Source organism: Babylonia areolata, chromosome 12 (genome assembly GCF_041734735.1).
Source record: "Babylonia areolata isolate BAREFJ2019XMU chromosome 12, ASM4173473v1, whole genome shotgun sequence".
NCBI lineage: Eukaryota > Metazoa > Mollusca > Gastropoda > Neogastropoda > Buccinidae > Babylonia > Babylonia areolata.
The window spans coordinates 10,299,699-10,315,017 of record NC_134887.1 but is presented as its reverse complement, the minus strand read 5'-3'; positions in this window follow the sequence as shown (position 1 = coordinate 10,315,017).

Below are 15,319 nucleotides of genomic sequence, written 5' to 3'. Positions count from 1 at the left end.
TGTACACATGCATGTACACACACACACACATATGTACACACATATACATGTAAAACACAGACACATGTATGTTAACCATTCACACACACACACACACACACACACACACACACACACACACACATGTATACATACACACAAATATTCACACATACAAATGCACAGATAGAGAGCAGCTATGGGTCTAATCTGACAGGAGCACAAGCCATTACACACATTAGAATAGAATATGTCTTTATTACCAAGTGTACTGGGGTCACAAAGAATATTGGGGGATATAGTACATAAAAAGTACATAGAAATCGAAAATCATGCACAGTAGAAATTAGGATACAAATATGTGCATATCAATACAAGAACTTGTGCATACTCCCACTTGTATGCACATACACACTCGCGCGCGCGCGCGCGCGCACACACACACACACACACACACACACACGTTTGAACAGAAGCCGCAGATTACATGTGGATGGGGCTAATGACTAGATCTTCAGGTAGATGGTTGTTGATTGCACAATTCTATCCAATCATACTGGATTTGTTGGAGAGACAGGGCATTGACTGCTTTGGGGAAAAAGCTATTGGCAAAGCGATTGGTTTTCGTCCTTATACTTCTCTATACCGTCGACCAGAGGGGAGCATCTCGAAAATCCCAAAAGCTGGATGTGATTCACCCTGGCTGTTTGATTTTGCTTTTTACACACATGTGCACGAATATATACGTATGTACACACAAATATACATGCACTCATGTCTATCACTCATCACTCATTCCCTCGACCGCTGGGGTCGTTGGGGGGACATGAGGAAGATGTCATAGCTCGCCTCGCCGTTCTGTTGGCAGCTGTCGTGAGGAGATCTGGCATCGTCATAGTTTTGGTCCATTCCAGCTTTTTCTCTCCGCCTCCGTTACATACATAACAGCTACAACAACAAGAACCAAAAAAAAAAAAAAAAAAAAAGCTAAATTTCATTTTTCTTCCAATTTGGTTTTTAGCACTGTTGTACTTTTTTAGGTTTTTTTTTTGTTTTTTTTGTTTTTTTTTGGCTATGTTTTTTTAAAATTTATTTTATTTTATTTGAATTTTTTTTTTTTACTCCTATTTCAATGGCTTTATTTTTTTTCAGTTGGTTTTCTTTTTATCCTACATTCCTACTCTTCACATTTTGGGCGTACCCGGAGACTCGAACTCACAACCTTCTGATTGAGAGAATGGTGATCTGCCTACTGAGCCATGCAGGTACCCGATACACTAGACCACAAATAATGTAGATCAAGATGAACTGTGCTCACAAGGCACTGATGAAGTGAAAACTTAACCATCAATAAATTATTATAGTGAGAAGACAAGCAAGAGGATTGTTGAGAGGGATGACAGGGGTGAAAGGAGGAGGAGAGACAGAAAAAAGAAAGAAAGAGTCAGATAGGCCGACAGAGAGTAACGCAGAAAATAAAAGAGAAAGAGAAAAGTGGAGAGAAAGGAAGAGGGAGAGAGAGTTTAAGGGAGGAAACTGTCTGTGGAAAGAGCAGGGGTAGTTTTATTTCGATTTTCTCCCTTAAATGACAGGAGATGGGTCTCCCGTTCACTGATTCTCTCACCACCCCCACCACCCCTCCACCTCCAACTCTGCTCTCTCTCCCCACTCTACCAATTTCCCCATGAAAAATATACAAAATGAATAGTAGAGTCTGTATGCGTGCATCATACATTGTCTCTCTCTCTCTCCCTCTCTCTAACAATAATTGAACACACACACAAGCTCGAATGTTCATAATCATAATGTTGTTCATGTCTACATCCTGTCTGCCTTAGATAATGAATGTTGAAGACTTGAAGCCGTGTCAAGTAACAGCCCTTCACTGACATCCTGAACTGTAAGTTCCGTCTGATCTCAGTGAGGTGACAGCCCTTCACTGACATCCTGACCTGGCAATGTTAAAGTTTACCCCGGACACACAGACACACAGACACACACACACACACACACACACACACACACACACACACAGCCGAACACCGGGTTAAAACATAGGCTCACTTTGTTTACACAAGTGAGTCAAAAACGAAACAAAACAAACGATCTTTGATTAACAAAACAAAACAAAACACACACACACACACACACACACACACACACAACTGATGTGATCCCAGATATTTTTTAGCAATGGTGTGAAAGTCGAGCTTGTGAGTGAATTTTTGACTGATGTCAATTCACACACGGATTTTATTAACAAGGCAAGAATATACTGTCTTTTAAAACCTTGGATATTGTAGTATGAATACTACACTTCTTCGAGAAAAAAAATTGCCACTGTTTTAGTATCGTGTTGAACCTGTTCTGACATTTTCATTTTTCTTCAGTTGCCGGGGTATTGTGGTGGGTTGTGTGTTTACTGTAGTGGAAGAGGTTTTCTGCTAAACAAAAATGTGAATATAAGTGTTAAGATTTTGTGTGACAGGTCATTGCGTTTGAGTAAAATACACGAAGAGAGAAACGTGCAAAAAGCGAGATTGACTGCGAGCGTTGAAAGCCATGTCCTTGTGGGATAACAATATGAGGCCCAGTCTCGTCAGGAAAGTGTATAGATCTAATCGGTGTACAACTCGACGGCATAGAAGAGGTACTAGTATACAGACCGACAGCTTTACTTCCGGGTCAGTGGAACCGGTCGGTCTACCGAACAAATTTTATGTCCTGTGGCAGAGGTCGGTGTATTGTGCATGGTCGGGGTGCGTTAGCTAGCCCGGTGTATGTGTTTGGATGGATGGGTCCCCAGAAATTCTGTATGCTATGTGCGTGCGTGTGTGTAGAGTATGAATTTCACATTTTAATTGCATTGTAGTAGTGGTAGTAGTAGTAAGGAGGAAGGTGGCAGAATGGTTACGACGCTCAGCTGCCAATACAGAGAGTCCGTGAGGGTGTGGGTTCGAATCCCGCTCTCGCCCTTTCTCCTAAGTTTGACTGGAAAATCAAACTGAGCGTCTAGTCTTTCGGATGAGACGATAAACCGAGGTCCCGTGTGCAGCACGCACTTGGCGCACTGAAAAAGAACCCATGGCAACGAGAGTGTTGTCCTCTGGCGAAATTACGTAAAATGAAATCCACTTTCATAGGTACACAAATATGTAAGCATGCACTCAAGGCCTGACTAAGCGCGTTGGGTTATGCTGCTGGTCAGGCATCTGCTCAACAGATGTGGTGTAGCGTGTATGGATTTGTCCGAACGCAGTGACGCCTCCTTGAGAAAGTGAAACTGAAACTGAAGTGGTAGTAGTAGTAGTAGTAGTAGTAGTGTAGGGACTGGCAGGTCACCTGCCTGAATCTGTCGGCCTTTTTTTTCTTTCTTTTTTTCTTTTTTTTTGACTCACTTGTGTAAACAAAGTGAGTCTATGTTTTAACCCGGTGTTCGGTTGTCTGTGTTTGTGCGTGCGTGTGTGTGTGTGTGTGTGTGTGTGTGTGTGTCTGTGTGTCCGTGGTAAACTTTAACACTGACATTTTCTCTGCAACTACTTTGTCAGTTGACACCAAATTTGGCATAAAAATAGGAAAAATTCAGTTCTTTCCAGTCATTTTGTTTAAAACAATATTGCGCCTCTGGGATGGGCACAAAAAAAAAAAGAAAAAAAAGAATGAAGCCTAATTATATGCAAACTGCATTTACTGTTATATTTATATTTTTTGTATTCTCTAAACTTGGCACTTTGATCTGATATTCTGACCCAACAGCTAGAGCAGTCATTATAATCATTTTTTGTTCAAACAGGAACTTCTTTTGCTAAGCATGGAAGTTTTATTTATTTTGCAAACGTTTTGGTGCAGCTAGTAAAAAAGGGAAATTACTCTGTAATGCTAGTGGAGTTAATTTGCTTTAAACTGATCTTTCTCATCTTAAACATTACATTTTGAAACAAGAGAGGCAAGGCCTTCAAGACTCACTTGTGATGCACTTTTTAAAAAAAATCCAAGCTTTTTATGTATTGAGTATAATTTCAAAATGTAATGTTTAAGATGAGAAAGATCAGTTTAAAGCAAACTAAGTTCCCCCAGCAGAGTAATTTCCCTTGTTTTACTGTCTACACCAAAAAGTTTGCAATAAATCAAACTTCCATGCTTAGCAAAAGAAGTTCCTGTTTGAACAAAAAATGATAATAATGACAGATCTTTTGTTGGGTCGAATATCAGATCAAAGTGTCAAGTTTGCAGAATACAAAAAATATAAATATAACAGTAAATGCATTATACTCAATACATAAAAAGCTTGGATTTTTTTAAAAGTGTATCACAAGTGAGTCTTGACAGCCTAGCCTTTCTTGGTTTTTTGACTCACTTGTGTAAGCAAAATCAGTCTATGTTTTAACCCGGTGTTTGGTTGTCTGTGTGTGTGTGTCAGTGGTAAACTTTAACATTGACATTTTCTCTGCAAATACTTTGTCAGTTGACACCAAATTAGGCATAAAAATAGGAAAAATTCAGTTTTTTCCAGTCATCTTGTTTAAAACAATATTGCACCTCTGGGGTGGGCACAAAAAAACAAAACAAAAAAAAATGAAGCCTAATTATATGCAAACTGCATTTACTGTTATATTCATATTTTTTGTATTCTCTAAACTTGGCACGTTGATCTGATATTCTGACCCAACAACAAGAGCAGTCATTATTATCATTTTTTGTTCAAACAGGAACTTCTTTTGCTAAGCATGGAATTTTTATTTATGTTGCAAACGTTTTGGTGCAGATAGTAAAAAAGGGAAATTACTCTGTAATTAATTCTAGGGGACTTAATTTATCACAAGTGAGTCTTGAAGGCCTTGCCTCTCTTGTTTTTTTAATGCCCCCATCGAATCTTCATCTTCACTTCTTTCCTTGTCAGTATTTTATTTATTTATTTTCTTCTTTTGTTTGTTGTTGTTGGGCAGGATGTGCAAGTACACTTCTACAAGAACTTTGCTTTTATTCATCAAAACAAAAAAAAAAAAGTTTCTTTTAAGATGGTATTGGTGTCAAGGCAGAGATTTTTTGAACGTGTTAATACTTGTAAATATGTATAATTTGTAATATATAATCCATTAATAATATATATCCATTACTTTTGTGACTGTCTGACCTTTGAAAAACAAAAAAGGTTACAAATTTTTGACAGGGGAAGAAAAATGAAGAAATTCCATTCATTATTCACAACAGGAAGCAAACATCTGTTGATCCATTTAATCATTTTCCATTGTTTTATTTCAAACTATAATGAATGCAATCTTAGTACCTTAACTCTCTCTGAGTCCCACTTATTTACAAAATGTTCTTGTGACTAATGTGAGTCCATCTTATTTAGATTTGTGAGGAATCCGAATTCACATCTAGCATGCATACAGTGAATATTTCTAAATCCTTTATATGATACTCAATAGATGCCTTTTCTGTTTCTCTTTCATATATATATATATATATATATATATATATATATACATACATATATATCTCAGACCACAGAATTGATTGTGGGCACAATAATTGTGTCAAATATTTTAGGTTTTATCAGTTAAATGAACATTTAACATTTATGAAATGAATGTCTTCTATTGTAACTGACAACAGAATGGCTGACCTGTCTGCCTCTCTTTCTCTCTGAATATCTATGAATGTTTGAGTGTGGATAGGGGGTAGGGAAGACAGCTTCTTTCCATCAAATAGTGTAATTACAGTTTGAGTGCATCCTTTCCGTTTGAGTGTACTTAGTTAAGTATCAGTTTTGGATGTAAAGACATAAAATTCACACATGCATGCTTGTAGTCACACACACACACATACCACATGCACACATATGCAAAACACACACACACGCACACACACACATAAATAAACAAACGTTTTGCCAAAAAAATATTAACTGCTTGTCAACAATGGAATGTGCTCATCAAATTCGCATATATGCACACTCCAGTTGTACATCCATGCGTTCAACACACATGTACCACACGCACAAACACACACACATGCACACAAGACAAACACATGAATACACAAACTTTTCACAAAACATTTTATTAACTGTTCAGCTTGTCAATAATGGAACATGAAAATCCCATAAGAATATCTTCCCATCAATAACTTGACAAAACTTTCAAACACTGTCAAACACACCTGTCCATTGCTACAAGCATTTATTGAAAATGGTCACATCTTTCTTCTTACTTCACACACTCATAATGAAAAGTCCTTCACATCATTTCCTCTTAATTTCCGTTTCTTTAAGGACACTGGTTTGATTCTCATAATATATATATATATATATATATATATATAAAACTGGGGAGTTGGGTTTTCTGTTCAAATAGTGAACCCAATCAAACTGCACCTCATCTGATAACACTGACTTGTCATTGAAGCATCCAGTGTGTGTGTGTGTGTGTGTGTGTTGGGGCTCATGTACGTTTATATGTATTTGACTGTGCTTTTATATCTGTGAAACTGCATGTTTGGTGCATATCTGTTATGCATGTGTGGGTGTGTGTGTGAATGTGTGTCTTCATGTTTTACATTTATTTGCTTATTTATCATCATTGTTGTCTTATTTATTTATTTATTATTATTATTATTACTACTACTACTACCTTTTTGTTATATTATAATATTTATTTATTTATGTACGCTTATCTATTATTTATTCACCTTTTTTTTTTTCTCAAGGCCTGACTAAGCGTGTTGGGTTACGCTGCTGGTCAGGCATCGGCTTGGCAGATGTGGTGTAGCGTATATGGATTTGTCCGAATGCAGTGATGCCTCCTTGAGCTACTGAAACTGAAACTGAAACTGAAGCGCCCTGAACAATACCCTCACAGTCCTCATTTGGTCTCCCCTTACATATGTGAAAAAATGTGATTGTTCCACTTGGCACTACTTTCTCAGTAATCTGGTTTGATTTTTTTTTCTTCTGGTTTCCTTTCTTTGATTCTTTTATATTTGCAACACATGAGGAAACAACAAACAGAAATGAAGAAAATACACTGAAAAACAAAAACAAAACAGGAAACAGTCAACAACAAGGACAACAAAGGGAAAAAATTACATTGCTCAAAGAATTATGAATCAGCAATATAATAATGCAAACAAATCATATAAAGAAAACAATCATCATATATACATGATTGATCATCCATCCTACCACAACGCATCACAGTCTATATTACATTATGTACACAAGTACACTGAGTTAACCCATCAGTTCAGCGCTGGTTCTCATCAAGAGAGAGAGAGAATGATGCAGGTACACAGATACACAGTTTCTTGCACGCAAAATGTGCGACTTCTTCTTCTTCTTCGTTCGTGGGCTGCAACCCCCACGTTCACTCATATGCACACGAGTGGGCTTTTACGTGTATGACCGTTTTTTACCCCGCCATGTAGGCAGCCATACTCCGCTTTCGGGGGTGTGCATGCTGGGTATGTTCTTGTTTCCATAACCCACCGAACGCTGACATGGATTACAGGATCTTTAACGTGCGTATTTGATCTTCTGCTTGCAAAAACACACGAAGGGGGTTCAGGCACTAGCAGGTCTGCACATGTGTTGACCTGGGAGATCGTAAAAATCTCTACCCTTTACCCACCAGGCGTCGTCACCGTGGTTCGAACCCGGGACCCTCAGATTGAAAGTCCAACACTTTAACCACTCGGCTATTGCGCCCGTCATGTGCGACAGATTTAAAAGGGACACAAAGTCAAAAGTCAAGTTGGTTTTCAAAGGGTCAGTGTCTACTGTCACGAAGTTATGTCTGCATGGTTTTCCTATACATTATTTAACATTTACTTATTCCCATTGGAAGAAAATCTACAGTGTCACTCTAAATTTTCTGAACCTTCAATACGGATGATGTGTTACAGTGTGTGTGTGTGTGTTTGTGTGTTTGTGTGTGCGCGTGTGCGTGCGTGCGTGCGTGTGTGTGTATGAATTTAACAGGGATTTCCATTCTCTTCCATGACCCTAAGTTACACACATACACACATGTAAACACACACATCTTCAGGAGGTACAGTCCACGGGCAGTTGTGATGTGTAGTGCCTGTTCCCACAGATACACAGACTCGGTGCTAACAGGTACTGTGAGGGCTCCGAACTTTTGCTGTCACAAGATGACCTGTAAGGCCACATTCGTTGACCTGCATTCTGTGAGTTACTAAAGTTGACACTGAATTCAATTTTTATCAAATTACTGTTGTTACTCAACTTAAGGTTCACGGACAGAAACTTGAGACTGTCCAGAATTTCAAATATCTGGGTGCCATAATCAGTGACCAGGGCTCCAAACTAGAGATTCTTGCAAGAGCTGCTCAAACAGCTGTGACACTGGCAAGACTGAAGCCCATAAGGAAAGACAGCAGAATCACCATTAGTCACAAGATCAGACTCATGCGTGCATTGGTACTTTCCATATTTTTGTACGCTTGCGAGACATGGACTCTCATGGCAGAACTGCGAAATAAATCCAAGCTGTGGGAATGAGATACTGTTGAAAGATCTTGGGCATCTCCTATCTCAACACACCACCAACAAGCAAGTTCACCAGACCATCACTCAACATACTAGGCCACATGACGACCTATTGGCCACGGTGAAGAAACGGAAACTGAAATGGTAAGGTCATACCACAAGATCTAACAGCCTTGCCAAAGTCATCCTCCAAGGAACGGTAGAGGGGAAGAGAAGAAGAGGTAGACAAAGAAAAAAAATGGTCTGACAACACTGAAGAGTGGACAGGGCTGACATTTGCTGAGACACAATCACTCATTCATGATCGTTGAGAATGGAGGCTAGTGCACGAGTCAACATCGCAGTGCCCCGATGGTTCCCTACAGAGCGAAGGGACCAAGGCAAGGCAAGGTTGTTACTAACTCAATTATTCTGTTGACAGGTACCAAGTTCTCCTTCAGTGTGGCACAGCCTTAATTACAATGAGGATGATAAAGGGGTTTTACAGCACCCTATGCAGCAACGGAGCCCTTGATGCAGAAGTGACGCTGCGCATCACCAAGGCCAGCTCTGCCTTTGGCAGACTCAACAACAGGCTGTGGAACAACAAAGGCATCAGGCTCAGCACCAAAATCAAAACCTACAGAGCTGTTGTGCTGACTACCTTGTTGTACTACTGTGAAACATGGACGACGTATCGCCGTCACATTCAACAACTTGAGCAGTTTCACTAGAGATGCCGACAAAAGATCCTCGGCATAAAGTGGCAAGACAGGATCTCCAACCTCCAGGTCCTAGAGAGAAGCGGCCTGCCCAGCATCGAAAGCCTGCTGATCCAGTGCTAGCTACGCTGGACAGGACACGTTGTCCACATGACAGACAGCAGGATCCCGAAGATGCTCTTGTACGGCCAGCTGAAGAAAGGCCACCGCAAACCTGGAAGACCCTGCAAGCGCTTCAAGGACACCTTGAAGACAAACCTCAAAGCCTGTGACATAGACATCGCTTCCTGTGAAACTGATGCCCTTGACCGCTCTCGCTGGAGGATGCTGTGCTCCAGTGGCATAAAGAGAAACAAGAGAACACTGGCCATTAAGGAGAAGCGTGAGTGAAGGAAGCAGGGCTCAACTTCTGGAGACGTTTTCCCTTGCAACACCTGTGGGAAGTGCTGTGCATCCAGAATCGACCTCTTCTCCCATTTGAGGACGCACACCGACAGATAAGTCTGCCTGCCTACTCATCCGTCAGCCCAACGGGAGACTCCATCAAAAAGTAGCATGACAACACATGCCTTCTGACATAATGTAATCATTGTAATAATCGATGAGAAACCAGTCAGCAAAAATGGGTTGGAATTCAATTTGTATTCTTCATTCAATGTCTCACGTTGTTTGAAACAGAACAAATAACATAGATTGGATATGACATTTTAAGATAAGAAACATGAAAAAAAAAAAAGAAAAAAAAAAAGGATTAACAAGCTACTGGTCTTTAGCACACATTTTGAAATGCTGAAAATGCGGTTTGCGTCATTCTTTGAGTTTGAGGTATGTTTTCACAGAACATTGAAGAGTTTTGCTGGAGTTTTATAGAAAATTAGGAGAGGTTGTACTATACTAGTGTAATTTTTGCACATGTCTGTTCAAACAACCTGAATGGGTGAAAGCTGCAGGACAGTGTGGACAGGTATGAGGTTTCTCACTTGTGTGGGACAGCATACGTTGCTTTAGAGTACTGGTCTGAGCAAAACCTTTTCCACAGTCTGGGCACATGTGAAGTTTCTCTCCTGTGTAGATCTTCTTGTGACTTTTTACTATTACCAGTAACTTAAGTGACCACGTTTCCCCCCTGTGCATTCTTCTGTGTGCCTTCAAGTTACCAACATGAGTAAAAGCCTTACTGCGTATGTCACATAAACTGTTTTTGACCAGTATGAATCAACTTGTGTGTCTTCAAGTGACTAGCCAGAGTAAAAGCCTTACTGCACACATCACACACAAACTGTTTATGACCAGTATGAATCAACTTGTGTCTCTTCAAGTCACCAGCTAAAGTAAAAGCCTTACTGCACACGTCACACACAAACTGCTTATGACCAGTATGAATCAACTTGTGTCTCTTCAGGTGTCCAGCCTGAGTAAAAGCCTTACTGCACATGTCACAAACAAACTGTTTTTGACCAGTATGAATCAACTTGTGTGTCTTCAAGTGACTAGCCAGAGTAAAAGCCTTACTGCACACATCACACACAAACTGTTTATGACCAGTATGAATCAACTTGTGTCTCTTCAAGTGACTAGCATGAGCAAAAGCCTTACTGCACACATCACAAACAAATTGTTTATGACCAGTATGAAACAACTTGTGTGTCTTCAAGGAAGAAGCTTGAGTAAAAGCCTTATTGCACACGTCACACACAAACTGTTTATGACCAGTATGAATCAACCTGTGTCTCTTCAAGTCACCAGCCTGAGTAAAAGCCTTACTACACACATCACAAACAAATTGTTTATGACCAGTATGAAACAACTTGTGTGTCTTCAAGTGACTAGCCAGAGTAAAAGCCTTACTGCACACATCACACACAAACTGTTTATGACCAGTATGAATCAACTTGTGTGTCTTCAAGTCACAAGCCTGAGTAAAAGCCTTACTGCACACATCACAAACAAATTGTTTATGACCAATATGAAACAACTTGTGTGTCTTCAAGGAACAAGCTAGAGTAAAAGCCTTATTGCACACGTCACACACAAACTGTTTATGACCAGTATGAATCAACTTGTGTCTCTTCAAGTGACTATTTTGAGTAAAACCCTTACTGCACACGTCACACACATGATGCCTGCTCTTATTTTCCTTACTGCCCTTGTCAGTGTAATCATCAAATTTGTTGTTTTTTCCCTGCACAATGTTTCTGTTGTCAAAGTCAGCGACCTTTCCTGCATTCTTGTTGCTATAGTTACCAGTATCACAACTACCAGGTGTGGAGGGCACAGGTAACACAGCATGCAGTTTCTCACCGTGAACATGCATCAGATGTAGTTTTAAACTGTTGAACAACACAAAGGCGGCAGGACATCGCTGACACATGTAACTTCTGTTCAGGGACTGCAGTGACTCAGAAGTCTTGGCAAACTTTGAAGCTCTGTTCAGTTCAGACACTGACAGCTGAGATGTTTCACTGATGACTGGAGACTGTAGGTTTACTTGTTTCTGAAATGAAAATATCAGTTTTGATAACCACTGCAAACAGTAATACAAACATAACCAATGCACAATGTACAGCATGTTCAACGCACACAAAAAAAGAGAGCCAAGACCTTCAAGACTCACATAATATGTGACCAGCTTCTACAAAATGATAGATAAGTTGATTTTTTAGGATATAAGGATATATAATGCCATTGGAAAGAAGGCAAAAAGACCTTTCAAATGAGGTATAAAACATGTTCCTGTGTTAAAAAAATGTAGAAGTTATAGTGCAAAGTGTGTTAGTGGTGCGGCAGCCATTTTGAGAAAAAGAGCTTTAAAGTTTTGGAACTGACTCTTGAGATTTTTCCCTAGTAACGGGGGTTTGTTTTAGCTGTGTGCCTGTGAAAGTTAGGCAGGTTATCAACCTAGAGTCTGTACATGCTTCGGGCAATGATATTCACACTTGATGTGATATCAATGAAATTTTGAAAGGTTGTTTTGGGGTGTAAAAGAGTTTTATCCTCTTGATCCCTCAACAAACAAAGCTTCTTTAACATCAAAATTAGAATGATGCACATCTAAATTTTGATTTCGTTAAGAAAACAACAAAAATACGTAACAATGGTAACAGTAAATGACTATGGAAATGTTTAATTCTCCATTATTTCCTATGTCCTTCACAGAAGTGCACTAACATTTTAACAGGAATGTGTAAAGAATTGATTAAAAAAAAAAAAAAAAGAGTAAAATCTGATGCTAATAGACATAAAAGTAAGATTAATCTACTAAAGTTTATCTCTCTCTCACACACGCACCACACACACATTGTATACATATTACATATGCATGCACACACAGACACACAGACACACACACACACACACACACACACACACACCAAAATCAGGGTTATGTCATAGATTCACTTTGCGTACAGTCATGCCAGTAAAAAATGGTCACATAATGACAGTCATGGTACACATTCACAAGTTCTTAGATCACCAGAAACTGTCAGAAAAACTACTCTATTTTTTGTATAAACTTTCTAAATTACAACAGCTGTGTGCACTTGATTGAAGTACAACTTAGAAGGAAAAGAAACATAAAACAACAGCCCAAGAGAGAAAAAAATGTAACAGAAGTAAAGAAGTGTTTCTTACATATCTTGTTGAAAATATGGAGTACAACATACCAGAAGTTTTACCCACCTGGTTATCACCTGCTGGTCTGTTGTCTTCATCCTTCCTGAAGGTGGATTCATATCTGACTGCATCAGGTGTCACTGTCATCATGATGTCTGTCACTGTTTCAGTTTGCACATCACTGCTGGTGTTTGCTGTGACTGGTTCAGTCTTGATGACATCACTGCTGATGTTTGCTGTGACTGGTTCAGTCTTGATGACATCACTGCTGATGTTTGCTGTGACTGCTTCAGTCTTGATGACATCACTGCTGGTGTTTGCTGTGACTGGTTCAGTCTTGATGACATCACTGCTGGTGTTTGCTGTGACTGCTTCAGTCTTGATGACATCACTGCTGGTGTTTGCTGTGACTGGTTCAGTCTTGATGACATCACTGCTGATGTTTGCTGTGACTGGTTCAGTCTTGATGACATCACTGCTGATGTTTGCTGTGACTGGTTCAGTCTTGATGACATCACTGCTGGTGTTTGCTGTGACTGCTTCAGTCTTGATGACATCACTGCTGATGTTTGCTGTGACTTGTTCAGTCTTTACAACATCATGGTTTATGTTTATGCTGATAGATTCAGTTTGGATATCAAAGTTAACTTCTGATCTCTCACACTGAAAATGAGACTTCACATTCCATGGAGTCACTGGTGAAGAAAATAAATTAACACAGGTACAGGGTTCACATTTGATGTCCACATCCCCTTCTCTTTTGACTACAGACTGGCACTGGTGAAACACACCACTTGTTGCATCATTATCAACTGGTTCAGCTTTAATACCTGGACCACTGTCTGAGTGTCTGCCTGTTTCAAACTTCATAACAGCAGCTGATGGATTCTGAGTGTCTGTCTCACAGGGAGTGGTGGCTGCACTTGCATCAGTCACAGACCTGTCACATGCGCAATCTGCAACAGACAGAACATATCAGTTGCTCGTTAATGACAACAACTTCTGTCCTCAATAACTGAATGTCAGTGGATTGTCAATGACAACTTCCTTCTATCCTCAGTCACTAAAGTGTTGATATCAGTTACAGGATATTTAATGTGCATAACTAATCTTTTGAAAGCATATATAAAAAAAGCAGTCAAGACACAGGCAGGACTGCATTTGTGTACATCAACTGGGAGACTGAAAACATACCACAGGTAATGGGATGGAAACAGAATTCCAGTATTGTACTCGAATCACTTGGCAACTGTGCTCATTGCTGTAATAAATATGACACTGGCTATTGTTTGTTATTATCTGTTTTTTGTCTGTTTGGGTTTTTTGCTTTGTCTTTTACAACTGATAAACCAGATGTGGTTAGTAAATATTATTATGAATTTCGAAACATCATTATACACATGTGTAATGAGGTTCTAGTTCTCTCTCTCTCTCTCTCTCTCTGTGTGTGTGTGTGTGTGTGTGTGTGTGTGTGTGTGTGTGTGTGTGTGTGTGTTTCTTCTTCTCTTCTTCTGGATAATGCCCAGGGTCAACCAGTTGACCATTATTGGCATTTTGTGGTGGTTGGTTCCAGTTTTAAAAAAACTTTAAAAAATAAAGTGGCAGTGAATCAGCAGAGTGCCACCTTCTTAACAAAGGTGGCAAGAGTTGAGGCATCAACAGTTTCCTGGGGCAGGGCATTCCAATCATGGATTGTTTTTGGAAAGAAGGCATATAGCTTGATGTCCGCTCTACAGGGGATTCTGTCTGAAGTGGTGAAGGTGAGACTGGAACAAACTGTTCATATTCATGATTAGTGCTTGCTTATGTTCACAGACTTTGTTTTTTGAAATCTAAGTCCCAGGCAAATTTAAACACTCGATACCATTTCTGATCTTGGACCATGCACAGAACCATGTATATACAACTGCTGGTTTAGAGCATATCATGAGAGAATGGAGTTTATTCTATCTTATCTTGTCAATGGTCTTATCAATGTTATCAATTTAGAACACACAGATTTTGTCCACTGGAAGCTATCTCCTTCAGTTTTGAGGCATGCGATCTGCCTGTCATGTGTCGCTCACTGCTGGCTTGACTTGAGCGTCAAGTCACAGGTTGTACACTTGAACGACATGATGATAAAAACTCGAATAATTTACATTCCACACAGTTCTATTCAACAGAAAAATCGCAAGGATCAACAATCACCATTCCGCGCCAGACGAGGGGAAACAACTCTTAAGACATAAATGCCACTGTACGAAATAAATAATCACTGGCTGTCTTTTAACCCAAATAGATAAAAGTGAAACTATCACACTAAAGATTCTCTCTCTCTCTCTCTCTCTCTCTCTCTCTCTAGCTTTCTTTTATAGGAATCCGGCAGAATGGGTAAACTGGCTGGATAAATTCACCGCAATGATGGACGTGGCGACGCTAGAATCAAAAGAAATCATCTTACTTGGAGATTTCAACATACGGATCTTACCAAAGCCAATACACAGTAGAATGCGACAATAAGTCTGTTTAA